Below are 16,206 nucleotides of genomic sequence, written 5' to 3'. Positions count from 1 at the left end.
GGCCAGGCAGGAAGGGCTGGAGGGAGCGGGGGCATCCTTGGGGCGGCCTGGCCGTGCACCCCGACACCTCCTCCCAGGTGCCCTCTGAGCTCTGCCCTCAGGGGCGGAGGAGATTGTTGGTGCGGATATTCAAACAGCCCCTTCTAGCCGCTCCCATCGCCTCCCTCCAAGAGTGCAGCAGCCGCTCTTGTCTCCAGAGGTAAACCTCACGTACCTGTCCACCTGCTTGGGCAGTCAGCCAGTCTCGCTTCCGGTCTACAGTCCACCACCAACACTCACCGCCCCTTATCTGGAACCAGATCTCAGCATCATATTATTTTACCTGTGAACATTTCAGTGTACTTTTTTTAAGCAGGTTTTTTTTTTAATTAATTAATTTATTTATTTATTTTTGGCTGCGTTGGGTCTTCGTTGCTGCCCGCAGGCTTTCTCGGCGAGCGGGTAGGCTTCTCATTGCGGTGGCTTCTCTTGTTGCAGAGCAGGGGCTCTAGGCGCGCAGGCTTCAGTAGTTGTGGCGCGCGGGCCTAGTTTTTCCGCTGCATGTGGGATCTTCCTGGACCAGGGCTTGAACCCGTGTCCCCTGCGTTGGCAGGCGGATTCCTAACCACTGCGCAACCAGTGAAGCCCCCGCCCCCCACACACAAAATCTTTTAAATTTATATTCCCTTTGCATTATTTTAATTAAAAATCTCAATCCTATTAAAAAGTAAAGTGAAGTACTGAAGTACATAACCAACACCAGTGTTCACTCTGTCTTGTCCATTCTTAACCTGCCCGATTTGTCTGATTTCTTATTTTGTTGTTAAGAAATAAAACATTTGAAGTAGGCTCTCTCTTCCCACTGATTCCAGGCTGGCAGCCAATTTGACTCCTCTTAAAATTGGGGGAGACTAGTGAGGCCCAAGACAAGAGAACTTAAGGCTGCAGGATTGTCCCTTTGTCATCGACCCTCCCAAGTCGGGTCCCAACAAGGGTCCTCCTGCCCGGTGTCATTCGAGCCAATAGGAGACCAGGCTGGGATGAGAAGCAAAGGAAGGCTTTATTCTCCGATCAGAAGGTGGAGAGGACAAGCTCTCCTGACAAGCCGAACAGGCCATGGTGGAGCTGCTTTATAGGGTCTCGAGGGTGGGGAGGGGGCGGGGTTCTCACGGGCCTGCGCGGCTCTGGCTGCAGATGGCAGTGTCGTGCGCAGCGTCTCTGCACACGGCCCGCCGCCGCCATCTTGGACTGAGTGTCGTGCGCTGCGCGTCTGCACGCGGCCCGAGCTGAGGTGCAGGTGCACTCGTTTACCACCGGTAGCTCCAGGCTGAAGGGCCGGGTGCGAGCCCCGTGTCCGCGGCCCGCTGTGAGCAAGAGAGACTGGACTCAGCACAGGAGAAGAAAGGTTAGATGTTGTTTTATTACCCAGATTCTATGTTTATCGCCGGGAATTGTTCATGGGCTTTGCGGGTGGCACGAAGCCTGGAGGGTGGTAGAAGCATCCCCTTGTCGACAATGAACAATCTATGATAGGAATGGGAAGGAGTTTTATCTGAGCCAAACTGAGGACTGTGGCCCAGGAGACGGCCTCTCAGTAGCTCTGCGGATCTGCTCTGGAGAGGCAGGGTTTTCAGCGCGGTTTTAAATCTTGTCAGAACAGAGGTCAAACCAGTCAGGGATACGTTCCTTCAATGTTTCCAAAAAGACCGGCACGGACGCAGCGGGACAGTATGGCCTTGGCGCCTGGGAGGGCAGTGTTTTCATTGAAGGGGTCCCAGGGAGGGAGGCATCTCATCTTCATTGTTAACAGGGACGTCCTTTACTTCTGGTCAGTGAGCCCTTTTCTTTAATGGTTAAAGCAGACGTACGATGCGTGTCATAGGCCGCACGCAGGCTGTTCTAGTTAACATGAAATTCGAGTTAACTCATGTATAACCGGAATAACTTCCCCACACCTGAGTATGCGAAAACTTCTTCCCTCACCTTCTCACCAAAGAAGAGTGGGGTCAGGTGAAGGAGTTTTTCCGTTAAGGATTGTGACGAACTTCTAAGCAGGATATTGGCTGCAATTAAGAGGAAAGGAGTAAAAAAAAAAAAAAAAAGAGGAAAGGAGTGACCTGGGGTCTTAGACCATTGCTGCTCCCCGCTGACTCAAAATGTTGAAAAGAACCTTCCAGAGAACCTCCTTCTAGGGGCTGCAGGACAGGCAGCCTGTGGCTCAAAGGAGAGTCCGGTCAGAAGCGTGAAGTCAGTCTTTACTGCTGGGCAACAGCTTCCCGGCAGCACGCTGTTGGCAGCAGGACTGAAGGCAGGTGTCCACGGGTGACAGATGTTCCCCGCAGTGTGACCGCGCTGACCCCAGCTCCCTCTCATCTTCCTTGTCAACCCGTGTCATGCCAGGCTCCAGCCCCCGCACCACCAGCACCGCAGCTCACACTCAGCAAAGATAGAATTAGCTCTGCAGTTATAGTTCCTACAGATTTCAGCCCAACATGCCAACCAGATACTTTACAAATACTTTTAAAGAAACAACCCTCCACGGACATCTCCTCAAGCGAGCAGAGACCCTCCACCCACCCCAGCAAGCCCGATCCTTTGAGGATGTCCCCGGGGAGGAGGGCCAGTCACTGCCCAGCTGGGAAGGGCTCCTGGCTCTTCGGAATCTAATTCCTAGGGACTTCTTTGCATCCCTGTCTCACCTGTGTGTCCTTAAAAACGTCATTCTTAAAGTTTATAACACCTTTCTGTGTGCTGTCGTGGGCGCGCTGGTCTGTTGCAACCTTGTACATCAGACCAGAAGCCGTGCGAGAGCCATTATTATGTGAAAAGGTGAATCTTGGAAGCAGAGAACTTGAGAGTGGGCAGGATGCCAACTACAGGGAAATGGCAGCATTTCCAGGCGCGCTGGTTTGAGTCTTTCGATCGTGCATTTAAAGTGAGGCAAACTTCACACAACTGTGTAATCTTTCTTTGAAACAAGCAGTCATTTGAATGTAGTCCTGGAGAAGGAGCCCACCTGAGCTCATCTAAAATGTGGGTTTTATGGTTAAATAAGGCTTTTATGAGGAAGTTGGGGGCATTGCAAGGAAGTAAGTGTCGTGACCAACTTGCCAGGCGGTGTCGTGGATGGAGCGCTCGCAGAGGTACAAGGGTCTGAGCATCACAGTTCTTGCGAGCTGACTACCGTGGGGGGAGAGAATGGGGCTCTGAAATGGATATTCCAGAGGGAGCAGGTTCCTGGTGGTGGTGGGGTCTGTGGGGTGAAGCCTCAGCGTGAGGCCTTATGTGGGTGGCAAGGAGATACTCCAACAGCAGCGTGTCTGGGTGGGGGTCAGTCATCCTGTGGACACTGACCGTGCTGAGCAGGAAGCTAAGACTTGGGGTGGAGAGGGAGTTTGTGGGTAGAAGTCTTCAGTAAAGAGGCCGGAGGTGGGTGGCCAGCAGGTTTGCGGAAATGAAAACACAGTGAGCATGAAGCTGTCTCCTGGGTGCTGTGAGATTTAAAGGAAAATAAAGCAAATAATTGAAATCTGGTTAAGCCTTCTAATCATGCTGTCCTGTCCTCTATGTATTTTTCTCATGAGGATAAGAGAAATGGAGAGTCTAGGACATATTTACGTGCAGTGAAGGTAGATATTGGCCGTCTTTCACATATGAGAGATCTTAAGCTTGTAAGAAAGTGAAGAGAATGTTTAAAATGTACTTTTTTGTATTGTGAAAATGGTTATATCCTGGAGAATTAGAGTGGAATCGCCGTTTCACCAATCACTCCTCATCTAAGAGAAAAGTGTACCTTTAAGTCTGTAGAAATCTTTTCAGCAAGTTAAGCACAGGGCATTCTGGGAAAATGTCTCTGACAACTTTAAAAAGTAAAAAGCGGGCTTCTCTGGTGGCGCAGTGGTTGAGAGTCCGCCTGCCGATGCAGGGGACACGGGTTCGTGCCCCGGTCCGGGAAGATCCCACGTGCAGTGGAGCGGCTGTGCCCGTGAGCCATGGCCGCTGAGCCTGCGCGTCCGGAGTCTGTTGCTCCGCAACGGGAGAGGCCACAACAGTGAGAGGCCCGTGTACCTCAAAAAAAAAAAAAAAAAAAAAAAGTAAAAAAGCAAATAAAAATCAGTGGTGTTCAAAGGAGCAGCTTTGCTCAAGTCTTTTACGCTGAGTGGATTAAAATCCCACAGCTCTAATGCTGCTGCTAAATTGTAAAAGACAGTAGGGAATATAGTTCATTTTATTATTGATTTAGAAATTAATTTTACCTCATTTCCAGGGTTTGAGAGTGTTGTTACTGAATGGACTTGGGTCCGCTCGCCCACCGCACAGCGAAGCCAATTCGCCGGCACCGGGTTTGTTTTTTTTTTTTTTTTTTTATTAAACTTGTCATTTGTGAGGCAGCCAAATAAGGGATGTAGAGTTTGGCTGGTATTTCCAGGACTTTTGTTTTTTTTGTTGTTGTTTTTTTAACATCTTTATTGGGGTATAATTGCTTTACAATGGTGTGTTAGTTTCTGCTTTATCACAAAGTGAATCAGTTATACATATACATATGTTCCCATATCTCTTCCCTCTTGCGTCTCCCTCCCTCCCACCCCTCCAGGTGGTCAGAAAGCACCGAGCTGATCTCCCTGTGCTATGCGGCTGCTTCCCACTAGCTATCTACCTTAGGTTTGGTAGTTGGCACCGGGTTTTGGTGAAGGAAGGTCCAGTGTTTAGTTGCAGGACACCAAGCAAGGAGTCTGGGTGGCTCGTGCTCAAAAGACCCAAACTTCCAGGCGGCTATCAGGGAAGGGTTTTTTTTTTTTACATCTTTATTGCAGTATAACTGCTTTACAGTGGTGTGTTAGTTTCTGCTTTATAACAAAGTGAATCAGTTATACATATACATATGTTCCCGTATCTCTTCCCTCTTGTGTCTCCCTCCGTCCCACCCTCCCTATCCCACCCCTCCAGGTGGTCAGAAAGCACCGAGCTGATCTCCCTGTGCTATGCGGCTGCTTCAGGGAAGGGATTTTAAAGGCAACATTTGGGGGAAGGCTGCTGGGTGACTTTCTTCTAGTTTGTTAGAGGTGAGATAACAGGGTGGTGTTTCAGGAATCTTAATCATCAACCTTCTGATTCCAACCGGTCTGGGGTCTACGAGCTGGTGGTCTGCATCAACCTGGGGGTGGGGGGATGATCTTAGTTCCTGCAGAATACTCTAAGGTAAGCATCAGATGGTTATGTATATCCCTTGGGAGGAACTAGGACTCTGTTTTACCATTGACCTATTGTCATTACAGGAAATCCCCTACATACGAACAAGTTCCATTCTGAGAGCACATTCATAAGTCCAATTTGTTCATAAGCCAATTTGTTCATAAGTCCAACAGCTTTAGCCTGGGTGCCCAGCTAACACAATCGGCTATATCATACTGTACTGTAATAGGTTTATAATACTTTTCACACAAATAATACATAACAAACAAACACAAAAATAAACACTTTTAATCTTGCAGTACAGTACCTTGTAAAGTACAGTAGTGCAGTACAACAGCTGGCATACAGGGGCATGTTCACATCTTTGAAAGTTTGCAACTTGAAGGTTCGTGCATAGGGGACTTACTGTACTTTTCTTGCTTAACTGCTTTCCTTTGTTTCTGTGTTCCCTCACTTCCCTAATTGGTAACTGCTTGTGCTCTTTGAAACTCAGGGAAGGCCTAGGAGACTAAAGTCTTTCCCTACAAGCAAGAAACGGGGGACACAGAGGGCTTTTGTACCCTTTAGGGCCCCAAAGGGTCCTGCTCAGTTTCAGTATCACCTCCAATGGGGAAGTCCAGCCCCAAAGAGAGCAGCTTACAGTGCTGCAGGGATGGGTCCGTACACAGGGGCCCTGTGTCAGCGGCAATGATGTTGCTCTGGCTGGGCTGTTGACCAGATGCAACCATACAAGTTTAACTACAATTTTTACTGTGAAATTGGACTATAATAAGAAATACATATGTGGGGCTTCATCCAAAGCTCCTGGTTAGAGCTCCTAACACCGTCGTAATTTCCTAAGTAATAAAAGAAATAGCATCATTATTTGGGTTCTGTGAGTCATACGCAGGAAAAGAGTATCTTTTGTTATTCATAGCAGCACATAAGTTTATATGAATGGGGTGAATTTTGGAAAGCCCCTAAGGATGGGGGGCTGGTTGCCAGGGGAACCAACCATGTGATTCAAGGGTTGGAATTTCAACTCGAGGGGACCTCTGGGGAGGGGAGAGGACTGGAGATTGACTTAATCACAAATGCCCAATGATTTAATCAATTGCGCCTATGTAATTGTCAAGGAAAAACCCAGTTCTTCGCTACTTCTCTCTCTTTTCTGTGAGTCACACAAAACACTTCACTACTGGTCACCAAATGTTTTCTGGTGGAGTTTTTTTCCCAACATCAAGCAGTTCTCCACAACACCAGCTGGGTGTCCTGCACTTTAACTCAATTCCAATACTATCTTCCTGGAGGTAGTGTCAGATCCCACAGATTAAGGGCTCAGTCCCATAAGACTGCCCCCACAAGCACACACACACTTCAGATGCCAATCACAAGTCCAGGTTATCATCTGTGCTCTGACCAACCGCTATAGATGGCAGGTTCCAACAACTCCCTCCTTGGGTTTGATTGATTTGCTAGGATGGCTCAGAGAACTCAGAGAAGTGTCCCTCAGTATCTGCTGGGGATTTGCCAGAATACCCAAACTCTCGGATGCTCAAGTTCCTTATATAAAATGGCCTAGGGCTTCCCTGGTGGCGCAGTGGTTAAGAATCCGCCTGCCGATGCAGGGGATACGGGAAGATCCCACATGCCGCGGAGCCGCTAAGCCCATGCACCACCACAACTACTGAGCCTGCGCTCTAGAGCCCACGAGCCACAACTACTGAAGCCCGCGCGCCTAGAGTCCGCGCTCCACAACAAGAGAAGCCGCCGCAATGAGAAGCCCGCGCACCACAATGAAGAGTAGCCCCTGCTCGCAACAATTAGAGAAAGCCAACGCGCAGCAACGGAGACCCAATGCAGCCAAGAATAAATAAAATAATAATAATTAAAAAAAAGAAAAGAACCTAGTCAACTAGCAGCTAAACCTTTGGGTGGCCAACACTTGAGCACAATTAGACTTCTGTAATATGGTAAACCTGAGAGCTTATTCTGTGTTACAGACCAGGGGTCCCCAACCCCCGGCTGTGGACCAGTACCAGTCTGTGGCCTATTAGGAACTGGGCCACACAGCAGGAGGTGAGTGGCGGTCAATTGAGTGAACCTTCATCTGCCACTCCCCATCGCTCCCACTACTGCCTGAACCATCCCCCAAGTCTGTGGGAAGATTGTCTTCCACAAAACCGGTCCTGGTGCCAAAAAGGTTGGAGACCACTGTTATAGACTTACTATCTTATGGCCTCAGGAAGCACTCATTTCAGAATAGGAGCAAAAACGAAGAGGAGGAAAGTAAATTCAAGTTATTGAATACACTTTGGGAATTGGCTGAGAAACATGGAAAATGGAGAACTACCCAGTCTGCAAACACCACTCACCTTAATGCAGGGGCCATCACCTGAAGGCGGCCTTAACCACTGGCCCGCAGGTGCATGCAGCCCCTGTTTCCCTCAGGATGTAGATTCCACTGTGTACAATCATGTGTTGCATGTCAGGCCATCAGAAGAGAAACACAAGAGGAGACCAAGACAGGAGGGCATTTTGTAAATGAATGAATCATACACGTCCAGGAACCTTTAGAGAAGTGGTCCTAAGACCTTTTTGAGTATCCATTGCTACCGCGCACTCAGCTTCTACGTACGTTACATAGAGTGTCCATGACATGGTTCATTCCCGCACTCACGCCTGCTCCCAGCTGTGAGCTGCGATGCCAGGAGGGATCCAGAATCCACGGAATGCTCCTGGTGTAAGAGGGAGAAACCAAGAGAGGGAAGGAACTAGAAGTTACCAGAGTTTTCACACGCGTATTTGGAGGTTTTTCTCTCACCAAGACGAATTTTGGAAATATCCTGGGCAGCTCTAGTTGCACTGCTGAAACTGCAAGATTAGGGAAGGACTAATGCGGCCCCATAACATGTGGATGTGAAAACAGCTAGAAGTGGGTTAAGCTCAGACCGAGACAGAGGTCGGCAGAGATGGCCCAGGTGGACTCCTCATTATGTACGTGTACTTCCTGAGGAAACTGTGGCCTGAATCCGAGGGGGCTGTTCTGGGAGAGGGTGGTGGTCCTGAGCCCTGAGAGCCCTTCCTAGGAATTGAGCAGGAATGCTGACCCCAATACCGATTGCCTGGCAGAGGAGAAAGTGATCTGAGGAGGGAGTCGTCCACGGGGACGGTGACAAGCGGATCACGTGCGCGGGCTGTCGATTTTTCCCCCCAAAGTAGATGCAACTGATCTCCTTGTGCTTTATTTTTAGTTTGTCTCTCTTTCCATTCACTGATTTTCTCTTTGAGTCTGTCCGGTATCAAGCTTATCCCATATGTAGAGTAATTTTTAAAAATTCCAGTGACTCTCTTTCCAAGATTTGAAGATTTCAATTTGTTTCTTTTTAACATCACCTGTTGCTGCTTTATTTCTGATTGCTTTTTAAGAATTTTTCTTGTTCTTTTTTAAAATGGAAGTTATCCCTTTTTGTATCTCTCTGAGCATGCCACATATACTTATTTTGAAGTCTTTATCAGTCTGTTCCAAAGTGTGAATTTGGAGTGGATTCACATTCCAATTTTTTATTTTCTTGGAAAGCTTTTTTTTTTCCTCTCTCTCTCTCTTATCCTGGACTCATACTTCCCTGCCTAGTGGGGTTTTTAAATAAAAATTATTAAAATAATAATAAATTAAATAATTTATTATTAATAAATTATTAATTTATAAATAAATTAAATTTATTTAAAATAATAAATTCATTCATTCATTCATTCATTTTTGGCTGTGTTGGGTCTTCATTGCTGCACACCGGCTTTCTCTAGTTGCAGCAAGCGGGGGCTACTCTTCGTTGCGGTGCGCGGGCTTCTCACTGCAGTGGCTTCTCTTGTTGTGGAGCACGGGCTCTAGGCATGCATGCTTCAGTAGTTGCAGCATGCAGGCTCAGTAGTTGTGGCTCGCAGGCTCTAGAATGCAGGCTCAGTAGTTGTGGTGCACCGGCTTAGCTGCTCTGCCCTGCCTAGTGGTTTTATGGTTGCTTACACCTGACCCCTGGCTAAGCCATAGTCCTACAATGACATTTTAGGCCTCCCCTGTCCCACGGTGGTTTCAGAGTCATGCAGAATCAGGAAGTATACCGACTGGAGGCTTGGTTGTGAGGCTTATCTCTGTGTCCCTACCTCTCCAGTCTCGCAGTCTAGGAAATGCCATCTCCCCAGGTGGCAATCAGCAATAGTTGTTTATTTTTTCCCAACTTCCTTTCATGACCTACTCTGCCTCTCACTTCCAGCAGTGAGCCTTGTGTGGAAAATTTTTAGTTCTCTTTATCCCATAGGATCAAACTCCCAATCAGTTCTGCTGACTTCTGGGTCAGAGCACAGCACACCCCAGGCTGCCGTCTGCTCTGTTTTGCATTTCTGCAAAGGGAATACTTATCTCTTTTCTGCTGGATCTTTTCTATCTTCAAATACTCATCTTACCCTTGAGTTTATCTAAGTATACATATCTAGGTTTTCTATTTCAATATTTTATCTGTCACTGCTGTATGTTTGGAACAGAGAAGGTACATCAAAGCATGAACTCTCCGTCTTATCCCTGGCCTTCCTTCTCTGCCCCAAGTCTTTATGTTCAGGGGCTACTAAGCAAGGGAATTTTTGTGTCTATCGATGCAGTGATGTATATGGGTAAGAGCTGACCACAGTTTACCAAATAATCAGCTTTGATGAGACAGATGGGGAAAGTTCATTACAGGTAGATTATTTCTGAATGACTTAGTAAATTATGAACCAACTCTCTCTTTCATGCCTGAACCACTAAAAGAGAGGTTGGATTACAAAATCTGAGAGATCTCTTCCAGATTTAAATGACCTCTTATCCATATTAAGTCATCACTTAAGAGGAATACACAACAACCAGGTTGTTTTTGAGAGTTGAATCAGTGAATTTGTAATTACCACACTTGAGCATGAGCTCATTAGCCGGTCTCATCCTAGGATGTATAACACCAGAGGACATGTTACAGCCTCATAACAGAATATCCAAGCCTGTGAAGGACTGGGGTAAAGCTGGACACATCTAACCTCGGTGACCACCTACAAGCAGGATGCCTCTTATTTAGGAAGGTCCTTTCCCTCAACCCAAGGCAGGTCCTTCGCCCATCAGAGTGAGGGAGCCCCCCACCCTTCTGGAAGAAAGCAAATATGACACAGGGCTCGAAAGCATGGGTTTTGGAATTTGTGAGCCTCAGTCCCAGCTCTGCCACTGATTGACTATGAAATTGGCAAGTTAATGCTCTCTGCCTTCATTCCCTCATCTGTTGAGAAAGGAGTAATAGTTGTCTTCCCTCCCAGAGCTACCATGAGCGCTAAATGAAATAATGAGTGTAAAGTGTTAGCCTGGGATAGCATGTATGTTCCTCCAAAAATTAGTAAACACAGAATCACCATATAATCCAGAAATCCGGGTATATACTCTATAGAACTAAAAGCAGGGACTCGGACAGGTACTTGTACTTCCACGTTTATAGCAGGAATATTCACAGTAGCCAAGAGGTGGAACCAACCCAGGTGTCCATCGATAGACGAGTAAATAAACAAAATCTGGTCTGTCCACAAAATGCAATATTATCCAGTCTTAAAAAGGAAGGAAATTTTGACATATGCTGCAACACGGATGAATCTTGAGGACACATATTGTGAAATAAGCCAGACACGAAAGGACAAATAGTGTATGATTCCACTTATATGAGGTCCCTCAAATGTGGATCTGTCAAATTCATAGAGACAGAAAGTAGAAGGGTGGGTGCCAGGGGCTGGGGGAGAGGGAGTGGGGAGTTAGTGCTTAGTGGGTAGACTTTCAGTTTGGGAAGATGGAAAAGTTCTGGGCATGCGTGATAGTTGGTTGCACAACACTGTGAATGTACTTAACACTTCTGAACTGTACACTTAAAAATGGTGAAGATGGTACATTTTATGTTATGTGTATCTTACCACAATTTTTTTTTTTTTTGCTGTAGAAAGGGATTTTATTTTCCAGCAACCCTTGCGCAGAAATCACAAATACCGGGGTTTTACCCCTCTACTTCCATCTTTGCCCAAATAGCAAAAATACAATCAGGATAATTACTTGTTTTAGACAATCTAATTACAAAGTTGTTTCCTGCCCAGTAACCAACCAAACACATCAGAGGTATCTTATGTTTAGGTTCAAACCAAATAACATGAATTGACTTGAGAAATTCTGTGACTTCTCCTTCTAAACATGTTTACTACTGTTGCTTCTAAGTCCCCATTACTTATCAGCAGTTTGGATTCCAGATGATATTTTCAGACCTTTCAGTATTCAGCTCACCATCCACAAGACTGTTTCTCCTGTTGGTGGCCTGGTATTTAGATGTGCTGTGATTTCTTCCTTCCTCAGGGCAATTAAGAAATAGTTTCAGGGGCTTCCCTGGTGGCGCAGTGGTTGAGAGTCCGCCTGCCGATGCAGGGGACACGGGTTCGTGCCCCGGTCTGGGAAGATCCCACATGCTGCGGAGCGGCTGGGCCCGTGAGCCATGGCCGCTGAGCCTGCGCGTCCGGAGCCTGTGCTCCGCAACGGGAGAGGCCACAACAGTGAGAGGCCTGCGTACCAAAAAAAAAAAAGAGAAACAGTTTCAGTTTCACGAGGAGCGAGGGCTTCAGGAAAGTGGTCCCACAAGGCCCCTGGAGATGAAACGTGAACCTGTTCATGACTGGGGTGGTTCCCATGTTAAATTCGGCCACTTCTACTCCCTGGGCAGACACGTGGGGGGCAAACATGGCGGCAGGGTAGACCACAGAGGACGTTCCCACCACCAGACACAAGTCACAGAGGGCCAGCTCCCTGTCAGCCTCCCCTGGGATGGCAGGGTCCAGGTTTTCTCCAAACCACCCCACGTGAGGTCGCAGCAGGCCCACACAGCCTGCCTCTTCACACCGGCGAAGTTTCAACACTGGGATTCTGGCGTCTTGAGCTTCAGGTTCTGGAAACCCCTTTTCCTGATAAAACTGGACAAATTGGACTCTTGTAATTCTCAGCCACAACTCCACAAGAGGAACATCGAGTTTTAAATAAGCTACCATGGATTTCCAGAAGGTTCTTGGTGCCAGCCTCGTGGTGCAGCTCATTGGTGTTCCGGGTGATGACCACAGCCCGTCGGCCCACCGGTCGGGCCGCACCTCACGCTCGGCGATGGCCAGGTGCCTGGCGTCGGGCCCCTTGCTCTGCACCGCTTCCCGCCGGTACTGGTAGGACTCCCACACCTGGGACGGGCTTCAGGCAAAGGCCTGAGGCGTGGCCAGGTCCTGAGCTTGCCATTTTCTCCAATAACCTTCCGCTCCTCTGAAAGTCGGAACCCCACTCTCAGCACTGACGCCAGCCCCTGAAATTGATGACTGTGTGCTTGGCTTTTGCAAAAAGCTTCCTGAAGCCCGGCCGTATTTGAACTTGGACGAGCCATTGTTAGGCAGATCTTGGTTTGCGCAGAGGCTGGAGAGGTCAGTCCACAATACAGCTGGGCAAGTAAGTGGCTTGGGACAATCCGGAGAGGTGGCATCAGGTTTTCTGTGTCGCACTAATTATCGAGATGGGCTCGTTTCCTGCCCCTCCCTCGTCTCTCGGGTCGCAGCTGCCCCAGCGCTGTGCCGGGAAGACACCGGGCCTCGGGCCTCTGTACATGCGGCTCTTACCACAATTTTTAAAACAAGAAGAGCCACGTGACAGCCTCTGCACTTGCTGCGTAATTACTGTTCATTGCTTTGTTCGATCATTCTTATTGAACAAACCTTCTCCAGATCCTGTGTTAGGACTGCTGCTCCCAAGAGGAATAAGACACAGGCTCTGCCCTGAGCTCGTGGTCGAACAGGGGCGAGGCATCCACACAGGGTGGGGAGTAAAGTGCTATAAAGTGCCCTGGGTGATAAAGGCCTGTTCACGGCACGAGGGGCACTGGGCAGTGACTGGCCAGCTCTTCTTGAGAGACCAGTGGAAGTCAGGAAGCCTTTCTGGAAAGTGTAACACGTGACCTGAATCCCAAAACCCGGCAAAGTGGTCATCGAGCTCTGGAGTTTGCCGGGGAGAGAAATCTGGGCAGTGCAGGGCCTGGCATGTCCTGCTGCATTGGTAGCCATGAGGAGGCCGGGGCCAGCAGCAGCCAGGGCTCGAGAAGGAGGCGAGGGCCAGACCCCAGGGGGCGCTGGGCTCGTGAGAACCATCCCTCAGCAACACCAGATTGGTTAGCCTGGTTTTCATTGTTATTTGCAGACTAAATAGCAGCTGGTAAAAAGCCAGAAGAGCCTAGTGTTTTCAAGCTCAGAGAGAATGATCCGCACGGGTCTGCGAGGCATCGGACCTTCTTCAGACCCACACTGCTCATCCTCTGAAGGAGTGCTTAGCTATTTGCACACAAACCTCAGTCTGACAGAAACCTGCTACTTTGTGCAACTCCAGCAGCAGAGAAAACGTCTGTATTCGTTTTTCTCAGCAGTGCTTCAATGTGAGCTTTATTGATTATGACCTTGTATTCATTTCAAATAAAAGACTTATGTAACCAGTTTTATTTAATATTCAAGAGCCTTGCATATTCCCAGTGAATCAGGAAACTAATACGTTTGTACCGGCAGCTACACACAAACCTAGGCTCATTGTTGGGGACTACAGCCCGAAGCCTGAAGCATGTCCCAAAGTTCTCCATGGAATGTGAAGGAATCCCCATCAGCTGTAGCCTGAAAACTGTTTCCTGTGAAGTCAGAACAGCGCTGTTGGGTTTCTAGGAGATAAAGCATACTATTGACATTCTAATGCCTTGCTGGGTGGCAGTACTTCCGGTTTCCACCAGGCTGCAAGGAATTCTCACTGATATTCCAGGACAGCCCATTTCCTGCAAACAAATATGTTCTTAGGGGTCTGCCCTAGTTCGCCACGTCCATCCAGAGCAAGAACTCACCAGGGGCTTACAAATATGGCCTCCTGTTAGAGAAGGTATCAAAAAAATCTTATTTCTCACAGAAATTTCAGGAAATCAGCACCAAATAATTCAGAAAGCCTGTTTTGTGCAAAGAAGCCAGTGCCATTTTGGGTTTTGTATTGAGTGAAAGGACTTAGAGCATTTCTTTGCATGCTGCCCTGGCTGTGATGGGTATCTGCAGAATCTCCTAACGTCATTCTCATCATGAACTCAGGAGCTGGCATTCATATCGTTCACTCCTCTGTGAAACTTCAAGTTGGCACCTCAGCTAATCTGTCTGTCAGCCTCGTGAGCACAGACCAGCAGCCACGCCGTGAGATTCCCGAGTGACAAAGTGAGAGGAGGTAATTTCACTGCATTTCCTCCCTGGTTGACAAAAATTCTGACATTGCTCTCAGTGTCTAGAGCAGTGATTCTCAATCAGTGGTGACTGTGCTCCAGGGGCTTTGGCAATGCCTGGAGGCATTTTTGATGTCATGACTGGGACTGCGGGGGAGTTGGGGGAGGGATGCTACAACCATCAGGTGAGTAGAGGCCAGGGATGCTGCTAAACATCCTACAGTGCACAGGGCAGCCCCCTCCCACCCTCAAAGAACTGTCCAGTTAAAACATCAAGGCACCTGAGTGCCTCCATTTAGTCCTCTCAAACTTTTCTGCCCGACAAAATCTTCTCCCTTTGTAGCAATGGGGGTTATAGCAAGGTGCGAGGCTGGACTACATTTCCCAGCCTCCTTTGCAGTTCAGTGTGGTCGTGTGACCGGTTCTCACCAGTAGAATGTGACCTGAAGTGATGTCTGTCCCCCTACTGCTGGCAAGATGTAGATGACAGCTAGGCTGCGGTAGCGCCACATGTTGGATCCACATGTTGGATCCTGGATCCCTGAGTCATCCCAGATGGACAGATGGACAGAGCCACCATCAGCTAAAAGCACAGGCTGCAGTCTAGCATGTGAATGAGAGAAACTTCTGTTGTGTTTGAGCCAGTAAGCGTCTTTGGGTCTGTTTGTCACGGCAGCTTAGCTCATCCCAGCTAAAAACGGACGTTCCCCCAAAAGCCCATTGTGGCCCTCGGAGCCTTGGGAAGCTGAGACCTGTGAGTGAGGCAACCATGGCGGGAATCTTTGCCCTGGGGTTAGCATGGGGCCCCCTCCCCTAACTGTCAAAGCCCACTGCCAGGGGCCGTGCTTTGCTCAGCATAACCTCGACTCCAGAATACGTTGTGATACGATCCCAGCTCTGTGTGACCTCGACTGCATCATAAGGATTAGGGCACTTGAGTTGCCAATGACAGAATTTCAACGGGGACCAGCTTAGGCAATAAAAGGAAGAGGCTGAGGAAACCAAACCACAGTGAAAGCAGCAGGGTGGACCTGCCACAGAGACGGCTGGAGCAGCGGGGCTCCCCTCCTCCACCTCTTGCCTCCACTGCTCTGGGGGTGTTGGCCCCGTTCTGGATTTCTGCGCTCGAGCTGCTTCACACAGGAGGGAAAAGGCACCTTCATCCTTGAGCTCATATCCTCATTTTGCAAAGCTCCAGGAAGGACTTGGGTTGAGCATTCCTGCTGCGGCTGGAGAGGGGTGTGCTCTGGGAGCAGTAAGGAACAGGCCTGTCCCCACATAGGCAGTGAGCGTGCACACACTGTACTCAGTGGAGATGTGCCCACCTGCCCGGCGACCCATCTCTTCCCCAGTCCTGCTGCTCTGAGCCAGGGGATCGGGCTGTAGCCTCGGGGAGCACGTCACAGGATGGTTTTCCCCACGCCCTCTACCCCAGCTCCTACCACTGCCAGTGAGCGCTGTCTGAAATGTGACAGGAGAAAATTCTAACTGTGCAAGGTGTGATCAGTCATAAAATACGATGGCACGTGAAGTCTGCTATGTGACTAAAAGTTGGAAAATTTTCAGCAAGATAAACTGAGTACCATCTGTCTCAAGTAACGCTCTCCTGTTTCTACTGGCTCATCCTAATTTATGTCATCCATAGCATTTATCACACTCTGTGATTACTTGGTTTATCTGTTTACTTGTTTATTGTCCATCCCTCGTACTAGAATGCAAGACCCCTGAGGGCTGGGATCTTGTCTGTCTTGGT

At 48.5% G+C, this 16,206-nt stretch overlaps 1 protein-coding gene and 1 pseudogene across 2 annotated transcripts in view; one reads left to right on the top strand and one right to left on the bottom strand.

Moving 5' to 3' along the window:
* Nucleotides 1–1,050: 1,050 nt before the first annotated feature.
* Nucleotides 1,051–12,704, bottom strand: LOC307177380 (NAD-dependent protein deacylase sirtuin-5, mitochondrial-like; annotated as a pseudogene). Its single transcript has 2 exons — nucleotides 11,760–12,704; nucleotides 1,051–1,343 (listed from the first exon to the last, which is right to left on the bottom strand). The product of its transcript is annotated as an NAD-dependent protein deacylase sirtuin-5, mitochondrial-like (transcript).
* LRRC75A (leucine rich repeat containing 75A) overlaps nucleotides 1,245–16,206 on the top strand; it is a 65,570-nt gene continuing 50,608 nt past the window's right edge. Inside the window, exon 1 of the mRNA XM_079904788.1 lies at nucleotides 1,245–1,384. The gene's annotated coding sequence lies outside the window, so the exon portion shown is untranslated. The remainder of the gene's footprint in view (nucleotides 1,385–16,206) is intronic.

This window comes from Stenella coeruleoalba, assembly GCF_951394435.1.
Source record: "Stenella coeruleoalba genome assembly, chromosome: 19".
NCBI lineage: Eukaryota > Metazoa > Chordata > Mammalia > Artiodactyla > Delphinidae > Stenella > Stenella coeruleoalba.
The sequence above is the reverse complement of the archived record's forward strand: the minus strand, read 5'-3'. Positions and strand labels throughout refer to the sequence as shown.